Source organism: Centrocercus urophasianus, unplaced genomic scaffold, assembly GCF_019232065.1.
Source record: "Centrocercus urophasianus isolate 14NV4802_14NV808 unplaced genomic scaffold, USGS_Curo_1.0 seq_14, whole genome shotgun sequence".
NCBI lineage: Eukaryota > Metazoa > Chordata > Aves > Galliformes > Phasianidae > Centrocercus > Centrocercus urophasianus.
In genome coordinates this window covers 42269235-42287254 of record NW_024884586.1, presented here as the reverse complement: position 1 = coordinate 42287254, position 18020 = coordinate 42269235, and the positions used below count along the sequence as shown (strand labels likewise).

At 37.0% G+C, this 18020-nt stretch overlaps 2 long non-coding RNA genes across 8 annotated transcripts in view; both read left to right on the top strand.

Moving 5' to 3' along the window:
• Positions 1-5178, top strand: part of LOC122158113 — a 137633-nt gene extending 132455 nt beyond the window's left edge. For all 7 annotated transcript variants that reach the window (XR_006168133.1, XR_006168131.1, XR_006168132.1 and 4 more), the window contains one exon: positions 1149-5178. This is a non-coding gene — a long non-coding RNA (uncharacterized LOC122158113). The remainder of the gene's footprint in view (positions 1-1148) is intronic.
• Positions 5179-5384: 206 nt separating this feature from the next.
• On the top strand, positions 5385-12276 carry LOC122158114. Its single transcript, XR_006168134.1, has 4 exons — positions 5385-6299; positions 7616-7703; positions 10482-10569; positions 11303-12276. It is a non-coding gene; the product is annotated as an uncharacterized LOC122158114 (long non-coding RNA).
• Positions 12277-18020: the final 5744 nt, after the last annotated feature.

The following is an 18020-nucleotide window of genomic DNA, read 5'->3' as shown; positions in this document are numbered from 1 at the left end:
AGATGAAAGCTCAGCTGCTGGCACAGGAGAACGCAGTCTCCTCGAAGAATTGTCTGGACTTAACATCTATTCTCAAACTGGATCAGTTTAGCATTGGCAAGAGTCCATTTGTAATCAATCTGCTAACAGAAAAGTGATGGAGTGGCTACTTTCCTTGAGTTAAATAACTGAAAGCAGAACTTGGGGTCAGTCTTTGGTGCTTGGGTATCACATCTGTTAATAGACTTGACCACATTTCTACAATGAGTTATTTCAATAAATGTACAGTTGACTGTGCAGCTCTAAATACAGTCTGAAATGAAAGGAAGGAGAGACTTGAATTTTCAGCTGACCTTTAGAAAAGAGGTTATATCACATAGGACAGTGATAATTTAAATGTTCCAGAAATGCACTAGCTGTAACTGCACTTTTTGATGGAAGACTGGAATTGAATGTAGATAAAGATGGCTAGATGCCACGTATACTCTTCACTGATATAATTTCAGAAAGATGAGGTAAAAGCTTTGCTGATGTAATGCTCACAAATGCTCTCTTTCATGAAAGAGAGCAAAAACCCCGAATGTCTGTGCTGAACTATGAGAGCTGTTATTACTAGCTAATGTTAATGTATCTCAGCAAAGGCAGTGTCCTAGAAGGAACTGAAATATTCTAAACAACAGTTTTTTTTTTTTTTTTTTTTTTTTTAAACCAGTACTTAATAAGAGTGGTTTCCATAGGAACTCAAATCTATGAGACCTGACAAGTTTTTTTTAGTTACATTATGACTGGCATATAATAGCAATAATAAGAGTTCTTGTATAATGCTTATGTATGCCTCGTGTATTTTGATTTCCTGATATTATTTTTCAGAATAAAACATGGGCTGTATCTTTTCATTTCAAACATATCTCTTTATATCTCCCCCTTAAGTTTCTGTGAATTCATTCTTATTACTTAGGAAATTTTCTTAAAAACAGGTATGGGATGAAAAGTTTGGGATTTGTTTATACCATCAAGTAATCTTCTAGCTGTGGATTCCAGCTTGAATCCATGCCGTGCAAGTCTTTTAGAGCTGGTAAGAAAATGTCACATCTGCTAATAAGAAATTGGACAGGTGGATGGAACTCTTATTCTCCCTCCAGTACATTTTCTAATCTCTTACTAATCAGAGCCAGCTGCTTGACATCATCTCAGGACTGATCACCTTCAGTACTGGAAGCTACCCTGAAATACGGCTTCTGAGATTTTCTGGTCCAGTCAAGCCTTTGGCAAGGATAAGTATTCGCGTTTTATTCTCCTTCTCCTCTCTCCAGTTCTTATCTGCATAGATTGCACCATCTGGGTTCTGTATTTGTGTTAGTACCATGTCTACTGATTAGTAGTTAATAGTTGGTGTATTTTTCCTCAGTCATACACTTAAGGAGTGCATGAGGGTAATTTGTATTTCTGCTCTTCCACGTAAGTGCAGAAAATACTATACTATTCTTAAGATAACAGAGCTGAATGTGCTAAAACAACTTGCGAAACAGCTCTTTAACAGAAATGATTCTCAAACATAGTTCCAAAGTCCTTGTCTCTAAATGGTGTAGATTTCCTCCGAGTCTTCCTCCAAGTGAGAAATCTTCTGGTTTGTCAGTGTGACAGACCTATTTAATAACAAAAGCCACTGGAAATAAACATCGTGTATTTTATTGGCATTTCTACACATTGAACTGTAGGGGGAGGTAAGGTCAGATGTTGAGTATACAAGGCAACAATTGACAAAATAATGTACAGCATTTGTTTGGTGTCCAGCCAAGGATTTGCAGTGCTGTTAAAATGGTAAAGTACATAGCAAATATTTGATGTGCCAAACCACAGAAGACGGTTGATGATGGTTATGGAGTGGAAGAGAATCACTAAGTAGTCCCTGTAGTGTATTTACTATACTGTACATTTTGCACATGCTATTTATTATACTGCTAGTAATATATTTGTAGTTCTTTTTTTCCCATAATATATTATCATGAGCAGAGACCCAGCAGGAGAGCTTTACTTATTGTGAAATAATAGTTATGCTTCTTGCTGTCCCCTTTGTTCTATAAAAACCAAGTTGGCATTCTCAGGAAGGAACTTTGCAGAAGTGTTTTATTACCATATAGAAAGCTATTCTGGAAATAAAATTAGATGTAAGAATATATAAGAAAACAACTAAGATAACAAACTCAAAAACAAACCCAATCACACCTGTAAAGCAAAAAGAATTGTGGTAATGAGGAAGACAGAGAAAGCTGATGTTTTGAACTTCTCCTGTCCTCCATTTTATTCGCTATTTTTCTATTAATTTTACCACTATCACTGTACCTCTTTGTTTTGTTTTGCCTTTTCTCCTCTCTGCTCTGATAAAAATGTGGTCTTGCAGCCACGCAACTCACTCACTGTGAGCAATGCAGCTGTAAAAATCAGCACTCAGCATCTGCAGTCACCTCTGGTGGTGGGAATGGGACTTTTCTGTTGATGTCCAAGCTACACACTGCATCACTGTGGTGTGAAAACATCCACAGTGGATGGTTTCCTTGAAAGAAAGAGGTTTCCTTGGAGTCTGCCACTGTGTTTTGCAGTCTGGCTCTGTCAGGTATTTAGGACAGAGTTGGCTTGCATTTGTTTTGTACGTGTGCATTTGTTTTGTGGTGTAGGAGCTTGCTGTATAATATTGACACTCCATTTTGAAACTGCATGAGAAATCCTGAGTTTTAAATGTTTTTCTCCTGTAATCTAGCCTGGATGATTCCCTAGGTTCTTCTCTGTTTTCACCTGTACTGCTAGACCTCAGCAGTTCAACTGAATTCAATTATGGGAGAGCATAATGAGTTTTTAATGTTGCACTTAAAAAAATTAAAACAGGAAAAAAGAAGTCTGTCTGAACATGCCCAGTACAAGTTATTACAGAGATATCTGTGGTTTAAATGTGGACCAGTTTTCAGAACAGAAATAGCCTTCAAGACTGAGACTTCAGTCCTTCGAATACTTGGGGTGATATTTCGGGCTTGTGAATGTCCTGCTTGAGGTGGGACTCTCCTTTGCTTAATGTTAAACATGTGCTTAAGTGTTTGTCAGACTGAAGTCTGCAACTTTCTTCTCAAGACATCTATGATTTACTGTGTGCATTTGCTAAGCAACTTTAAACAATGCACCTTTATTCTGTTTACAGCAGCTATGGATCCATTTCTCTGTTTTTGTGGAAATCCGTGTTTGGCATTTTCAAGGGTGCCTGAGCCAAGCTCAAACCTCAGTGTTTGGATATGGGGTGATGGTAGACACATGTCTTGTCAGTTCCATGGTTTTGTTATTTTATAAATGTATTTGATTATACACTGGGCTTATATAATGAAAACAAAGCTTTCATTAGTCTGGATTGGGAGGGGCTGTGGTTGAAATGAGGGGAGAGGAATGACAGAAAAGAATCATGGGGAGGGAGGCAGGGCAGGATGAAGGAAGACAAACAACCTGTGATGCTACAGCAAGTGAGGGGAAAAAAAATCTGAATAGAGCATTTGAGAGATGAATGATAAGAGCTGGCTCCTTCCCAGCTCCTTTGCAGAAGTCAAGAAGTGGACTAGTGATCCAAATGTGTTCCTGAGTCTGGACTGCAGGTACATTTCTGCCTTTCTGTGAGAATGGCTAATGTCAGCAAAAGGAGCTACGAATCTGGGAACTCCAGGATTTAACACTGTGAAGGCTCCTTCCCTCTCACAGTTGTAGTTTCCCAGGTGCTTAGAAGGAGGATACCTGATTCCTGCCATGGGTGGTTGCTGGATATTTAGGCACCAAATGAATGGGCACCAGAGGGATCAAGCTCGATGGAAAATGGTGGTCCCCCCAAAACCACATTTTAAAATGAATTAAAATTAATTGGTTTTATTACTTTGTTTTTATAAATTGTATAGCATTCAGCATTATGGGATCTGATCAACTGAGAAGAAGAGATGAACAAAGACTATCTGTATTCCTCTTTGCTAAGGACGTATTTCCCTAAACAGAAATTCAAACACTGGGTAATGAAGACACTTGGATCTCAGGCAGTCTGGGACAGAGTAATTTACCAGTCATATTCATCCTAAATCTTCCTTATAGGATTTCTTCACAGGTTAGGGGAAATAAGGAGCTGAAGCAAAGTGCAGATCATTTATGGGGATGCGGAGAGCACATTTATGGGGATGTGGGCAGGAGTTTTTGTGAGTGTGAAAAGGCAAAGAACATAAACTGTAGGGAAAACATCTCTCTCCTGAAGATGAATAGTTAGATTCTCAATTGATGTACATCTCTGTAACTTTGGCATCAGAGAAGCTATGCTGATTTACACCAGCTGAAAAATTTGGAAGGGAACAATGCACTTTTTGTTTAATTTTTATGTGCTCTTCAGACCATCCGTCATATCCAGTTGGAGAGGAATAGCATTTGGTAGATGTTTAGTCTTGACTTTTTTTTTTCCTGAAATAGGAAGTGAATTAAATGACAGAATAAGACAGTTTTATTATTAGCACTAACTGAAGAATCTGAAAAAAAAAAAAAAAATTGAAAAAGAATTTGTCAAATAATGTATCTGACATCACAGTAAGATATGGGCAAATACATTAATTCTTATAAAAACTCTTTAATAGAAATTTAGAGAAGTCATGCTGGATATGACTAGATTTACAGCATTGGCTGTATAAAATATTCTGGCTAATCCATCTTTTTCATGGTATCTTTCACATGGACTCTATCTGCTGCTTTATCATTTGCTGGTAACAAGTACTAACATTTAATCAGAAGATCCAAGATGCATGGATTGTCATTTCTGTTTTAGGTACTAAAATGGAATTTGGACTACTGTCTGCTTTACCTGCTCAATTTGTTTTGTTGTAGTGGTTGAAATCATGTGCTAGTACTGTTTTGTAGCCCTTACAAATGTCTCAGTCTGAATATATGTGGTTGAGCGGTGGCTTGCTCAGAGATGAAAGTGTTGTGCTGAAGGAATAGATATGATCTATGGACTGATGTCCAGGCTCACCCAGAATCACTCGGAATCACAGGGGTTGGAAGGGACTTCAAGCGATCATTGAGTCTTCCGCTAAAGCAGGTATCTGCATAGGTAGGCATCCTGGTAGGCATACTGGATGTTGTGTTGAGAGACATGGTTTAGTGGGAGCTATTGGTAATAGGTGAACAGTTGGACTGGATGGTCTTTTAGGTCTTTTCCAACGTTGGTGATTCTGTGATTCTATGATTCTATGATCCGGACAGGTCTTCATTGCCACAAAAGGAGACTCCACAACCTCTCTGGGCAACCTGTTCAAGTGCTCTGTCACCCTTAGTGTAAATAAGTTCTTCCACATGTTAATATGGAAATTCCTGTGTTCAAGTTTCAGGCCATTACTCCTTGTCCTATCAGTACAAACCACTGAGAAGAGCCTGGATTCATATGTTTGCCTTCCACCTCCCTTTAGATATTTATGAACTTTTATCAGACTTCCAAAGGAACAACTGATTTTAAATGATTCTAGCTGTGCTAGACAAGGCTTTGTAGCAGGTCATTTCCTTAGTGGACCAAGGAATTGATTTGAGGTTCCATGAGTACCCATTTAGGGTATGGTCTACTACAGGGCAACACATAAATAAAATTATAACTGTTATATCTGGACAATAGCTCAGAGTCTAACCTGTACTGACTTAAAAATAATAATAATAATACTAATAATTAAAAAAAAAATTGGCAAGGTTCTGTAGTTTGATGTGGGAAAAATATGCCCAAAATATTTTTCTCAAGCAAAGCTGTACAAACTACCCTTCCAGTCAATGGAAAATACCTGGGTGGAAAATGCATTTCCTCTCTCATAGAAAACTAGCAGTTTCTAATTTCTAATTTCTGCATTCCAAATCAGAAAGGAAGATAGGTATGTGATATTTTCAATGAGACATGAATTAAACAAACAAACAAACAAAAAAACCAACAAACAACAAAAACCTTGTGGAAGAAACTCAGTGGATATGGAAAAGCTCAAGAAGCCAGGACTACCTCCCAGGCGGTGTGGCTAGGACAAATAGCTGGGCAGTCCAGGAAGAAGACCACCTTGCTACTCAGCAAGGCTGGTGGCAAATTAGCTACCAACCAGCCTTGACATCAGGGAAAGCCCAGTCTGAAATAGTTTACGTTAATCCAGTGTGAACTGCAGTGGGAGAGGAAATGCCACTGGGCACAAACTTAACTCCCTTTTCTTAGAGGATGGAAAAACAAGATTTACTGGCAAATCACTTTGTGAAGAAAGTGGAAGAGAAAGGATCAGCTATGGCTTCTGATGGTGGGTGAGCAATGCTTGATTGTGCCTTTTTACTGACATACAAACTGCATATGGAATGTGCTTTATCTTGTGCAAGTGTGTAAGCAATTTAAACTTATGCTCTTTACCAAGAGAGGCAGTGAGGTTCAGCAGAATGAGGAGTTTCATCACATCACATAGTGGCCCAAGTGAATAAATATCATGGGGGTTGTGCTGGTACACAGTAGTACACCCACGGTTGCTCATATGCCATTTGAAGTGTCCAATCTGATTCAGTGGCTTCCCCAGCCACTTACTGCCAGAGGCCTATATAGCAGTATGCTTCTCTTGGACAGATAGTTCCTGAAAACATAAATCCCTGTGTGTGGTTACTGCAGAACCAGAATCTGACTCATTGCTTCACAAAGCACATTTAGTTGCTTTGGAATCATGCTGATATGCACTAAAAACCCAATAACTTTGCTGCTACAGTAATGATCTACTACCTTAGGACTGTCAAGAAAACTTTGTTCTCTGTTCACACCAAAGTCTCTAGGAACTTCATGTGACAACTCAAACTGGATCCCATAACTCCAACAACTTTGAATCCATCTTCTCATTGTTCCAACTGATTGGGAGCTCTCAAGGGGTGCTAGCAGCATATAGTTTATAGCAAAGTATTGCACAATTTTCTCTCCATACAGTAGGGGGTAGTAAAATACTCAGAGACAATGTTTGCAAGAAAAAAGAACCAAATAGTAGAGCAATGGAATGGAAAATAAACAAAATGTCTATTTTTAAACCAAACTAAATCCATATAATTTGAAGTGGGCAACCTTTTGAGTCCTAGTAAAACAAGTTCCTTAAGTGTTTGATGCTATTTAATGTGTAATGACTTGGCCTATTAAAAAAAAACCCAACATATTAATTTTATTAATTGCTGCACTTTCAGGATGAAAGTATCAAGTCTTTTAATTGTGCTCTGCATGTTTAGGATGCAAACAAAAGTGCTCATTGTGAACCTGCCAATTAAAGTAGCTGCCAATAGGGAAAGGAGACGTGCCTGTGGCTTTCTTTGGGTTAGCTGAGGTCATGTCTACAACTAATGCACAGGTTCTTAAGGAACTTTGGCATCTGAAAGCATGAAAATACCAAGTAATACTCAACTCTTTCTATTAAAAATTTTGTAGCTGTTCTGTTCTGAAAGTAATGTTTACAGAACAACATCAAAACTTTTTTTTCCTTATTTATTAAATAATTTATTCTTTTAAAAATACATGTAATGCTTAAAGAATGCAAAGTTCTGTCTGAAATGTCAATGTTAAGAACCTGATTAAAGGACTGCTCTTGATCTTCAGAGTACAGTACATGACTGCAGACTAGTCCAACAGTCATAAACCGTGTAGCAACCAAGGAAAGCTGATGGGAATGGCCGTGTGTTTCTAGGTAAGAAATAGTTTAGAATGATACTGTTATGAGAGTTTTGAAGTAACAGTTTCATTTCTACTAATTCAATGTCTGCATATTTCTATAGTACAGTTTAACATCACACAAAGTAGTTCAGTAACATTGCACTTCCCTTTTAAACACTGCATAAAAAAACAGACTCCTCATTTTTTATAAAGTTTTTATAGGACTCTGTAATCTCTGGAATTGGTTTCTAGTCATGTTCCCACCAGCTGAGCCTGATAAACCTAAATCCCAGCTCATTTACTGCAGCATATATTGTGAGCAATCTGTATGACTAACAGAGAGGGGACATTAGTGCAGTGAGCTATAAAGAGCTGAGAATCTGAATCAGTGTTCCCTATTGCAGGAGGAAAGCTGTATTTAAACACAGCTGTGAAATAAAAGAGATTAATTTTACATTTATGTAAAGGTTTTAAAAATTTAGTTTTAAATGTATATTTCTATCTTAGGTGATTGAGCTTCGTAGGAAGATTTTAAAGAAGATGTAGGAGCTCTTTGTTGTGTCTATACTGAGTTTGTGCTATATAGTTATTTGTATTTTATTGGTATCTATTACTAAAGATTCTGCAGAAAATGAAAAAAAAAAAAAAAAGCAACAAAAAACCTTGACACCAAATCTATTTTATTTTCAAGAATATCCAGCTATCACTTACATACCCTTGCCAAACGTGTCATTTCTCTTAGCAACAATATAGGTGGCTTTAACAGATACTTTATCCTGTGAAAGAAAGTCACAGAGCTCACTTTTGAAATGTGAAGTTGTACTCACATACCTATGGGATGAATTCAGTGATAAATTGCTTTCGCTAGAACATGGAAGAAATTCTTGCAAGGTCTACTTAATATTCCAATGCCAGTGGTTTGGATAAGTTTTTGTCTTTCCAATTGAATGAACTTTATATTCTTGTAGTACCGTAAGTCATTGTGTAAGTGATGCAACACCCATGCAGAGATAGAAGCTGTTGCAAAGAAAACATAAGTTAAATATGTGTTTATCTGAAATTCATCCACTTTTTCAACATAACTTTTCATCTGAGGTAGCTTGGAGTAATTGTTAGAGGGCAACATGGTAGCCATCCAACCAGAAATTTCCAACATTCTGCTTTCAGTTTTGTCAACTGATAATGTGTAGTGCAATTTTTCTGCTGTTTAAAATGCTTTTTAAAATAGATGTTTCTGAGTTGGCAAATGTTAGCAATGGAGATACAGTTGAAGTAAAAGACTGACCAATATTTTACAGCCACTTTCGCAGTTGTTTCTGTCATCACTGTGGAATGTGTAAGACAGAATGATGTAACAACGTAGATGAATGTGGTTCATGTGCCGGAACCACAGATTTGTTGCTATACATACTTTTTCTATTTAATAAATAAAAGCACAGATATCTGGCACTTTATAATGTTCCAGATAATCGTGAAGGTTCTCACATCTATATCTCATTTCCATCTATGGATTGCCCACTAAGTTCAAGCTTCTGAATTTGATACAAAGGATTCTGCTATCTCATAAAAACCATGCCTTTGTAAGGAACGTTAACACTGAACAATATCAGTCAAATATCCTGCAATGACATCATGTTGCCAGTGTCCTCCCTTAAGCCTCCCACAGCATCCTTTTGTCTCCAAGACTGACTTCTAGACAGTATGTTTCATAGGGCAAACCTTACCTTTATTTGTGATTTCTTTAGTGTTAAACACTATTTTAGTGTTTCAAATATTCATCATAAACACAGTCCAACATACTTATAAAAACAGATTTTCTTGACCTAGTGCCTTAATAATCTTCTTTAACTTATATTTAATCTGTTGGAAAAAAGAAAAATTAGTGGCCGATGCAGTTTGTTATTTCTTGAACTTTATTCAGAAAGTTCCAAAGAGTAGGTTTGGATTAGAACTTGCAAATAAGGTTTGAAAATGTCATCTTAAAGTGAGATACTTGCCTGGCTATTGAGAATGGAAAAGAGAATGTATAAATAGTTTTCTGCTGGAGCTGTTGGGGATAGGTAACCTAGTGGTTAGATTTGGAATTTGGAAAAAAAGACTTGATAAATTCTTTTAGTGTCAAATCCTGGTGACTGGCAGGAATAATAATACTGATATAACTGGGGATGAATATCTTTAATTTTCCTTTAGGAACTGGTGACAGATAAGATCTGGGAAGAAGAGCTGTAACAAGTTTGATTTAGTGCTGGATTTATAAGGGTTTGAAAGAAGACCGGTGAAGTCATAAGCAAATATTTTATTTTCAGTATTCCTGGACACATTTTTCCATTTAAGGAAGATTCGGAATAAGGGGAGAGAACTAGAAAAGCCACACCTATAAGTTTTCTGTGGTGTCTTCTGAGATAGAAGTAGAATGGTACAGGCAGAGGCATATGCTTTGTATTAGTATTCCAGTACAGATTAATCCTCTGTCTACAGAATGCATTAATTTTACAGTGAATTTTTCAAAATCAGATTTTCAGAAAGGAAGGTAGAAAGCCTTTTTATTCTTGCATTCCACTAGACTAGCAGAAGTAGGATTAAAGATTCCATAAGCGGGAACAAATGCCATATATTCAAATTTACTACACAAATTGGTGACTTTGATTTAAAAAAATTTAGGCTTAGGTTTAGGGTGACATTATGGCCTAAAAGAGAGAGGCTTTACCAGCGCTGTTTGATTGTTTAGGACCAACAGAGATCAGAAAGATTAGTTGTTAGTAGGTTGTCTCAATAACATTTTCTTCATTTTCTTTACTGGGTTACGTTTCAGTTTCTGGTTAAAAAAAATAGATTTAAGAAGAGCCTTGTTGAGCCTAGATTGTCAGCGATTCTGGAACGGTTTCAGGGATAGGACCAAGGTAAGTATAATTAAAGACAAATGCATTCACTCTATTTCTTACAGTTTGCTCACCTAATTTAGTAGAGGTGGAGATTTAGAAGGTCATTAGTGATGATACTGCTGGTGCCTTTAATACATTTTTGCTGCAACAATTAGTTCAAGGCTCACAGGTTAAGTAGCATGATGCTTGGAGTTTATCTCAAGTTTGGGCAAGGAAAAGGTTACTATGTATGTAAATATATGGAAAAATGTATGCTATGTAAAAATTAATGTAACTTTTGAGTGCAGTAAATAAAACTTGAAGAAGTCAGTGTCCTATAGGACTCCACATGATCATTAGAGATAGGAAAAACCTAGCTTACTGGATCCCATTTATTTCTCTTAGGTTTTGCTCTAGCTATTAACCAATTACCCAACAATGATCATAACTTTTTGATTGTATAAGGACTCATGAATACAATTTTTTTTGTTTCCAGGATACACATAGATTCCATAAAGCTGATTTTGTTATAAGTGCTTACAGAAGAAATTGATAATTATGAACAACAGTATATTGTGTTCACCTAAGGACTCCAGAAAGTTTCAAGAGATGATCCACATTTAGTGTAAAATCCTTAGAAACAATTTAGAATATACAGAAAACACAGGGTTGAATACTGTACATTGGTTGAGAATCAACATGGATTCTTTAGAAAAGATAGAAAGCTTGTGTACAATGAAATTGTAGTTGATATAGTCTATTTGGTTTGTAGGTTACTGAAAGCCTTTAAAAAAGTTAAGAACTCAGAGGATGAAAGAAAAAAACTTCACATATTTTAAGAGAACTATTAAGTCACAGCCTGAACTGGTAATTGAGCACCTGGTGAAGATGAGTGGTTGTCCCAGGAAGAGCAGATGCAAGCAATTCACCTGTACTTTCCACGTGACTGCAAGGGGTTGACCCCTCCCTAGGCTCATTTAAGGGCTGGCTTCCAAAAGAACTTCTCCTGGATGTAGGCTATTTCCTGAGATGGATTGTTCTGTAGCTAGATGTCCTTATCATCAGTCAGGTGAGTGAGCTTTTTCCTGTATGAGATTACTGATGTTCCTAAGAATGTTTTGCTTGGTATTATAAAGAATTTATCGGAAGCAATTTCACTGCTTTCAAGGGTTGATATGCGTAAAGGTTGGTTAAATGACAAAAAAAAAGAAGCAACAACAAAGCAAACAAACAAACAAACAAACAAAAAAAAAACAGAGGAAGGAGGATCTCCATGGGATTTGTCCTGGGACTGTACTGATCAGCATTAATAAGGGAATCTAGAATTGAGAATGAGAAAACTTCAAGGTATTTTCTGGCAATACAGATAAAGTTATTCAGAATAGCTGTGCAAAATACTGATTTCAAGATAGGCAAAATATGATATTTTTCACCTCATATTGCGTTGTTATGCTGTGAAGTTCTTTGCCGTGAGATGTTGTGTTTGTTAAAATGCTCAGATATAAAAAGTCATAGATGAAAGGAAAGCAAGATCCAAGGCTATTAAAGGTAGGGATGCCTCTTCTGATTCAGGAACTACTCAGCCACAAATTCCTGGAGGCTGTGAAAATATTGTGGGGAATTACTGTCATATATTGCACTGTTCTCAGGATCTTTCCAGGGAATATGTTTTTGGGCAATCGTAGAAAATGCTCCTGTACTGATTAGATGCTTCTCCTCACTGAATATATTAAGGGAAGATCTTTATAAATGCACGTTGTGGAAAAAAAGGATCAAATATTCAGTATGCATCTGAATATTTGTGCATGCATTTGTCATTTCAATTTTCCTAGTTCTGCTTTTTGCAATGTAAAAAGCTTGCTATCTTTGTCATTTTACTGCATTATTAAAAAAAGTAGACTGCTCCTCTAGTAAGATTACTCTAGTACTGTGCTTTCTGGATGCCTTTCCACATCCCTTTATGAAGTTCATGATTGCTTCCCACAGTATCTGTAAGCAGACAAACTGTGTCAAGTGACAGAGATTGGAAATAAATTATTTTACACAACTGTCCTCTTTTTTGAAGTTGAAGCTGAGAGAAACTAAGATACTTAAAAGCATGTGTGTTACATGTTATGAGATTTTTTGCAACATGAAATTTATGCTACTAATCGAGGAAGCCTTGCTTCTGATGTGCACAGGTCAAAGGAGCTGCCCTATTCCTGTGACAGTGAGTTCGTTGTAATGTCATACCTTGCACTTCATGCCAGAAACTTCACTAGCTGAAATGGGTAGCAGTTTCTTTAGATGTTTAAATTATCTTCAAGAAGTTAGGAGGAAAGACTTGGTCATTTAAATTGCGTGCAGACCTGATAAAAATGCTGGATTGCTCAAGAGCAAATGCAAAAAATCAGGCTTTGGACAGACTTGTAGATAGTCAGGATATAGAGTAGCCATTCTATATTTATTGGAAATCTTGCTCTTATTGCAAGAGTATTTCTCATCAGAATGAATCTAGAGGCAAATGGAAGGGTACTCAATGTACCAGCACCAGAAATATCTATCTATATGTCGTAAACAAAACACAGCTGGCCATTCCTGGGAATCTATCTCCAGTCATATAGCTTTTATGATTCTAACAATGTACTTCCCCTTTCATGAAATTAATAGGCATTCCATTTCATACAGGTAAGAATTTATTCAGTGCATCAGTGTTCTCCTGTCTTCGTTATACCATGGCCAATTTAGCCTGATTCTCTATTTGTGGAAGACAGCTTTATCTATAAGCCAGTGACAGAGGTGCTTATCAGACTTTTTCAAGCAAATAAAAATTATCTTTGCAGTAGTATTTCTTTTATGATAACAAGACCTTCAATTTACAATGTCTATTGGCTCTTCTAATATCAGAACTGTGCGAGAGGGAGTATGTTGGAGATGCAATGATTATTACTTTAGTGGGAACTACTGGTACGGAGTACAGGAGGGCACAAAACTGATAAAAGTATCTTAATGCTCTTTTTACTTATGATATTTTGCTTCTTAATTTATATTCTTGACAAGGAGATTTCCATTCTTTCTCATACATATTCTGGATACGTGTTGTTACATGTAGCAACGTGATACTGTTGCTGTATTTTGCAGAAGTAGTAGAAAGTGAAGATAGCGTTAGATGTCCTTGGATGCCTTGTGATTTGCAGTAGCAGGAGAGATATCTTTTATTTGATACCAAACAATAGTTCAGTGTAGAATTTTCTAAACTCAGCTTGGCTTCTCTCTATGCCCCAGAGCCAACCTGGTATTTCACAATAGAGGAATCAAATATTGTTTGGCAGCATCTGAAGTTGCAGCTCCTTAGAGCCTGATCTCAGCATTTGGCTGTGAAGAGTCTTTCTATTTGTAGTCAGCTGTGAAAAACAAAAACCAAAAAAACAAAACAAAAAAAAAAGGGCATCAGCAGAGCTGTGACCTTTACACAGTTCAGTGAGCTGTAAGAAGGCAGAATCATTATTACTAGTTTTAAACCATGAATACGTGTTGGTTTTTCTTACATACATGAGGCTAATGAAAACCTGTCACCAGAAGTATACAGCATATCACTTCAAAAGGAATTTCATTTTGACCAAAGAACGTGGGCACAAGTGTTGCGCCACACCTTACTCTGTTCTACCATGGCTGTTCGCTGTCCTCAGGAGAGGACAACTTCTATCTTCCAGTGGCACATTAGCCAGAGGTGCACTAAGAAGCAAAACCATCAACACTGAAGGGTGCAGACACCCTGTTTAATGATTAAATAATGTTTAATCTGCTAATGAACTGCAGAAATTCTTGAGAAGAAAGTATTCTATGCAATGTGAATGTATTACTAGTCTTCCAAACCTTTGAGGCTGTTGGAGTAAAACTTTTTTTTATCAACTTGTGGACAGTCTTGCCTGCTTTTAATACACGTTTATCACTTGCTAGTCAGTATCATAAGTGAATTGAGTGTTTTTTAAGTGATATTTGAACAGCAGTTAAGTCTTAAGTGAATTATGGATTTGTGCTTACGTGGTAGTCATGCCGCACAGATGTTATGTGGGGAAAGCAGAGAATGGTTCTAACTTGGTCCCATATTCTTGTATCCTTAGAAAAGTTATGTTGCTTCTGCTTCCTGTCCTACGTATGATGTGTAGAGATTACTGTAACTTTTGTAGACCCCACACTGCATCACTGATGTTCAGAATGGGAATTTAGCAAGAGCTGTGCTTCCCTAATTGTGTTTGGCATATCTTCTCTCAGTTGTAAAACCTTTCCTGTTGAGACCTGATAGGATTATGATCTCTCTCAAATAAATTCTTGTCACCTTCTACCAAGTCTTATACCAATTATTGACACTTGTTTTATGGGCTTCTTATCAATTACTTGTTTTGACCTATATGTTTTCAAACAGCATTTCATTAGCACCTGGTCTTGTAACTGCATTAATGAGGCTGGCAATGAAACGTATCTGCCGCTGCCATCTAGCATGATTTGAATTGATTGCTGATTTAATAATATAACAGTAAATATGGAAGCTGAGTTTCCAACTCTTTCTGTAATAAATATTCCTGCATCTGCTCACTCATTCTGTGGATTGCTTTCCCTTTAGTAGAAGTCTTTACAGACAGTCTCAAAAACAGCAAGAGCTGTTGGTTGTGGTTTTTTTTTTTTTTTTTTTCTTTTTTTTTTTCTGGCCTACCAGTGTTATATGAAGATACATTGTTTTATGCTTACTGCTACTGTAGCTAATAGTCTGGCTATTAATTTTTCTGTCAAATTGTAGTCTGTAGCACATGGATTAAACGGTATCTACAATACATGGAATTTGCATTCTTCATAGTGTTCACTTAGTTTGGAGGTTTTTTTTTTAATGGAGATTGTTCTGTAACAATCCATTCTGTTCTTTTCACTGCTCACTCTAGTTGCTCTTTCAATGAGTGCCGTATCTGTAAGGGTAAGGCTATTGCATCGAAAATATACAAATGATCTTGTTTTTAATCCTTTTTAAAATTACATATAGGTGCCAATAATGTGAGCTGTGCAATATAATCTTTTTTTCTTTACTGTTAAATACAAATATTCAGGTAAAAGCAAAAACAGAACACTTTTGTTTCTACCGGTCTTTCTGGGCTTATCGAATATTTTCATTGTCAGCTCCAACAGCAATGTCCTGATGATCTTTCTCCCCATAAATGTTATAACAATTATTTTTGTCATCTTCCATTATAAATTCCATATGGTGGCTCAGTTATTGCTTTCACAATTTTACTGCCTGCATGAGGTTTTTATCTGGAAATCCACCACCATTCCTGGTAACTGGCATTACTCCATGCTGATGATTTTCTTTGTTTCTTGCCCATGTTTTGTCTCTTTGTAAATCGTATTTTCTGTTATTGTGGGTCTCACAAGATTGACCTCTGTTGTCATCTTCATATGCTGAGTAGAAACATAAGAAAACACCACATTTCTTAAGTAGAATAGCTCTAGGTTGAGAAAACTAAAGCAGAAATTGAACCTTGTGGCAAGCCAGTGTCCTCAGGCAACAAAAGCTATATTTAAGGCCCTTTGGTGCTATTAACTTTTTGTTGCTCTGGACTACCCTGCAAGCTCAACTTAGCTGTGAGAGGCACTGCCAAGGTGTATCTCCACAAAGAAAAACAAAAAACCAAACCAACAAACAAAAAAACCCACAACAAACACATTCAGTAGTTGAAGAACTCTTCTGAGGATCTATCTCTGCTCTAGTGAGGTACCCTACAAATGTATAAACTGCACTGGGCCCCACTGACTAGTGGAGCCTTCTATGAACAAAGCTCATAGAGGGTTATAGAATGTGGGAGTGAACCCCACTGACAGTGATGGAGGTGGAGTCTTTCAATTGATCAGTCAAGGCTTAATTGTGGAGTAAACTCAGCACTAAATCAGGGAAGCATTTCCATATGAAGATGCTGGCCTGAATCTGCCTTTAGACTGCTGCTCTGACAGCAATGTGGTCCTCAACAGGTGAAGGGAAATGCTGTTATAGTCTGCACTAGGAGCGATGGTACTCAGGTGTAAGACTTCCACTATTTTGTGGAGTTCTCATTCTTCATCCTGTGTGATTAGCGGATATCTGAGGGGACTGATTTTGCAAGCAGATGATGAAATATAATCGTTGTTGCAATTTGGTCTATGTACAAAGAATATCTTTGAAATTGCATTTGCCTGAATGATGCAAGAAGTAAACATGAGAAGTTTGTTGCTTTAGAACTCTGCTTGGACAAGGAACTACCATAACTGTCTTCTCTGCTCAATTTCTTTCTTAAAATCCTCCTACATGCTGTCTGGTTGTCTCTTGGTCTTTCCTGCAACCTGACCTATGGGTCCCTGTGGTTTTGCCCATCCTCCACTCAGCAGTCATAATTGCCCTGAGTTTGCACTTAATCCCCAAAGAAAATTGCAGTGGTTCATTCTCTTACTAGGCCTCTGCTTTGGGTTTTTCCTTATAATGTTTCATCTGTTCCACAGAAGTGTTGTAATCAGTTTTACATTTAGCCTACTACTTTATACTTAATAAAATGGGACTCCTAAATTCAACGCTAATATGAGATTGCTTTGCCATTCCTATTTGTAGATGGTCTTTTTTGTTGCATGTTATCAAGCTGATCTTCTTTTCCGCATGTACAGTTTTGACTGTTTCAATGCTAACTCAATGTTTCAGAGAAGAATTAACTATTAAGGTCACACAAAGAAGGTACTTAGTTTTCCTAGGTTTCTGGGTGGGATGCTTAAGCTATTGCATTTATTAGTTTTAAGAAGACCCCTCTGACATTTAAGCCTGACTATTTTTCCTGTTAGTAACACCTGGCAAGAGAGTTAAATTGCAAAAATGTTGAAGTACTATTTTAGCTGAAGCCTATGTATAAGGTGTTTGTGTGCCAAGTTTTATCTGGAGTAAATTTTAACAGGCAAATACTAAATCAAGGCCAAGGGGTAGAGGGAGAATTGTGAAGGGGAGTAAAATAGAAAGACAAACCCTTAATGATAATGCGAACGGATACTGAGAAGTTTATGGTATTAACAAAGATAATTGCCAGAGTTGTAAAATCCAGATTTTTCAGTCTGTCAGACTCCTGGGAGCTGCTAGAGATTAAGAAAATTAAATGTAATGGTTCATATATGATTCAGAATTCTTTCTTTTCTCCATTCTCAAAAGAGTAAACATGACCTACTTTCTACATAGTTTAGTGGGGAATTCCCCCAACTCCCAGTGTTAGCTTGCTTGTTCCTTTTCTAAACAGGTGCTAACTCCCATCTCTGCTTTACTACTGCTGGCATACTATGTGCTAAATATGTTGTGACATTCTTTCCTCTCTGTTTACAATAAAGATGGTTGTGCTCTTTCCTGCATTCCAGTTTTGTTAAGCTTCTGGGATTAATGTACTATCTAAATTAATTTTCTGCATGTTAGTTGTCAACCACAATGAAGTAATTAAATTCTTCTCTAAGAGTTGTGC